At 27.5% G+C, this 4007-nt stretch overlaps 1 long non-coding RNA gene across 1 annotated transcript; it reads right to left on the reverse strand.

Moving 5' to 3' along the window:
* Window positions 1-1759: 1759 nt before the first annotated feature.
* LOC140894727 (uncharacterized) lies at window positions 1760-3761 on the reverse strand. The gene is made up of 3 exons (XR_012153915.1): window positions 3664-3761; window positions 3033-3270; window positions 1760-1890 (listed from the first exon to the last, which is right to left on the reverse strand). It is a non-coding gene; the product is annotated as an uncharacterized lncRNA (long non-coding RNA).
* Window positions 3762-4007: the final 246 nt, after the last annotated feature.

The raw sequence follows: 4007 nt of genomic DNA on the forward strand, positions 1-4007 counted from the left end.
GGTAAAACTATATTTCTATCGTTGTAACTTTTACATGTTGCTAATTTGATCCCAATCATGAAAAGATTTTTATCTCATGCTTTTCAACAATATTATAGATCTTGAATTAACTTTCCACGGGTCAAAGAATCATTTATTTCTCATTTTCAAAGCCAAAGTTATTTTTGTTTTACAAACATGTAAAAAGGGCAAAATATTACAATTACACAAAAACTTATATTTTATATGATTTATTATAAAACACAAAATTTAGTTATTAATAAACCTTAAATTCTAAAATATATTTATAAAGCATCCATAAATATACATTCTTTTATGTTTATCGTAAATCGAGTGATTCTTGATTATTTGGAAAGACAAGGCAAAGTGCTATAGCTTTTTTGTTCATCCATTTACCTAAAAATCAATAATCAAAAGCTATAATGAAGTAAACCGATAAACTCAATATGGATCAGATCGGACCAAGCTTCAATTGGACCAGCTCAACTATGGACCAGATCAGTTTGAATGGACCATATCAATTTGAACAGACCAAATCAACATTTGATCAGGCCTAATCAGAAGTAACTCAGCCAGACCAGTCCAATGAACATTAAAATCAACTCAATTTCATAAAATTTTCAGCAACTCAAATATGACTGTTGCAACACAAGAAATCGTACAAAAACTTTAAAAACGGTCATATTCTTGAATCTAAATTTCATATCATTCTTGAAGGTTATAAATACAACATGATTATGAAAATCAAAGGGGGAGCGGGTAGCGAAACAGATTTTTCAGCTAAGTTAATAGCAAAGCTCACGGTGCGAATAACAAATAGAGTCTTGAGCGTTCACAAATCAACCTCTTCGTACAAAATCCAGTTTCATAGAACACTCTTCCATATTTAATATATGTGTATATAAGATGAAGAGAGCTCACACACACAAAAATGAGAGATGTATTTCATATATTAGTTGAGTAAGAGCCTAATTTGCACAAATACATTAAAGAATGCATGTGTAACTGATTGTTGATTTGTTGTCAAGAACATTGAGAGTTTGATAGGAGTTCTAATAGAGAGTGTAATCGCCTGGATTGGGATTGTACGAGTTTGTATAATTAAAAAATATTCTAGTGGAGTCATCTCGAAAACTGAAGAAGGGAAGATTTAGAAGGATTTAACCTTCAAACTTCCATAAAAAAAATTCATGTCTCTTTTCTATATTGCATTTACTTGTTACTTGTTGCTGTTTTGGATTGTATTGTAAAATGTTGCAAACAAAGTGTGATAAAATGCTTCAACCAAAATGTTTTTATCATTTCAACTTGAAGTCTTGCATTCATTTCAATTGATTTCTAAAATGTTTAATCTATTTTTGGAGGGATTATTTTGAGTGTATTCTGCTCGGTTTGAAAACCGAACTCGATATAATCTCTTGGTGCTCGGTTCATTTTTTAACATCTCAGGAACGAGCTATTGTAGCTCAAAAATATTTTAAAATGTGTATTCCCCCCTCTACACATAGATTTCGATCCCAGCAACGAGATTTATTTTAATGTGGCAGCGATGTTACACAACATAACCCATTGTAGGGTTTTATTACTGCAGATTCCCTTATATATACAGAAATGTGAGTTTTGTCTTTTTTTTTATTTCACCATTTATTTTTCATTTTTTAATATATAGACTACAAGAGTACGAGAGAGAGTGTGTGTGTGTATATATATATATATATATATATATTCATTCACGGATAAATAGATTAAGAACAAATATAGCGAAATAGCTTTTAAAAAATCATAAAAATAAATAACGGAATCACATTCTATGTTTATAAAATAAATTTTTATTATATGGGAACAATTATTTTCCACCTCACTTTTATAAAAAATGACAACGACCGGAAGCTGCAAAACATAAACAAAAAGATAAAATTAGGTTATCTGAAAAACTCATAATATATAACTTACATTAAAAAATAATTTATATAATATTACAAAAAAAAATTGTTTTATTTATGATCCAAAAACTATATATGCTAATTTACATAATAGAATTTAATATAACCTAAATCTCATTTTTTAAAAACATTTGACCATAAAATTATTCGAACTGATCAAGAAATTTTCAATTCACTTACACGAAAAGTTAGTATAAATACTATATATAATAATTCACAAAAAAATGAACATATACTAGAGTCCATTTAAACTAAATTTTATAAAACTCTTCAATTCAAGATTTTCATTTTTTTTATATTTTAAAATAACGACACAAAAATTTTCAAGAAAAGAAAAATCACGATACAAAATGTATGCAACAAAAATATACAATAATCATTTTAATTAAAATCCACCATATATGATATTAAAGGAAATAACAATAGAGATAGAAACTTGTTTAAAAATTTGTACGTACAGAACTATTCAAATTCAAGAAATTTCAAATTCTGTTAGACAAAAAAGTTTGTACAAATACCATTTATAATTATATACTAAATCACACAAAAATTTAACATATATTAAATTCTGGAAAATTGTTTTTTTGGTCCTGTATGTTTGTCACTTTGCGATTTCAGTTCTTTATATTTTTAGATTTCAGTTTTATTCCGCTATCTTTAGTTTTTTTGGCAATTTTAGTCCTCTTTCCGATGTGTCGCTGACTTGGCACCAATACAGTGCTGATGTGGAGCTGACGTGTACAGTGCCACGTAAGCATTTTCGAATAAAAAAGACCGAAATTGCCAAAAATCGGAACATGCAGGACTAAAACTGAAATATGAAAACATAGAAGACCAAAATCGCAAAGTAACAAACATACATGACCACATTTGCAGTTTTTCCTATTAAATTCCATTAAAATAAAAATTTTAATCATTAAACTATTCAAATTTGCATATATTTAAAAAATAACGATAATGTATGAGATATTATAATTATTTTTAAAAATCCACTATATATTTCAAAAAATAAAATCCAATATATATATATATATATATATATATATATTATATACAATAACAAAATAGAAAAAAAAAATGTTTTCTTACATGGATCTTCAGGCCACAGAACCCCAACTCCGTTCCAACAATTGCCCGTCAAACGATAGTAGGAATTGAGAACGAACGATGCCATCACATCTAAATATAGGCTGCCCATATAGCACATACCGCCAGGCTTAATCGGTCCACAATCGACAATAGAGGCACATGCGAAATTCACAAATTTCTCCAATTCACGTTTAAGATCATGACCATGGAAGTACGCTATGCACCAATATTTTTGTGGCTGGAAAAATTTTTTTAAATAAATATTATTATTTTTGTTTGAGCAAGCAAAACTTGTAAATATTATTACAAGAAATCATTCGTTATAGGTTCTATCAATAAATGAGAAAACTCATCATTCACCCAAATAAAAGGCAAATGAGATGAAGAAGCAAAAAAAATGCAATGTTATGATATATTATTATTAAATAAATATTATTATTACTACCATAGAACACATACGCATGCATATATATATATATATATAATTATGATATGCTGCCCACATATATACACTATAATTATATATAGTAGTTAATTTTTTTCATGTTTTTTTGGGCAAGAAGAATCTTTTCGCGTATATGAGTTCAGTGTATTCAGTGTAAGAAACTGTCAAGAAACAATGAAAACTTACTTCGTCATCGGCATAACATCTGTGTGCAACCAATATTGCCAAAAAGATTGTAACAAAAAGCAAATAGATATTTTTATTTATCATTTTTCTTACAAGAGTAGTGTGCTATGCAAAGAATATAAAGTTATATAGCTTAAAAAAAGATGTGAAATTAATGACACAGATCTTTCCGAATCCGCGAATCCGAAATATATAAATGATATTATAATTATGAATACCATATTTACTAAATCCATTAATATGTTTATAATATCGAGAAAACTATATGCAAATAGAAAAATGCAAATATATTCATATATATATATATCAACATTTTTTTAATTAATTAAGCTTGATTACAGAAT

The sequence above is a fragment of the Henckelia pumila genome, chromosome 4, assembly GCF_033568475.1.
Source record: "Henckelia pumila isolate YLH828 chromosome 4, ASM3356847v2, whole genome shotgun sequence".
Classification (NCBI taxonomy): Eukaryota; Viridiplantae; Streptophyta; class Magnoliopsida; order Lamiales; family Gesneriaceae; genus Henckelia; species Henckelia pumila.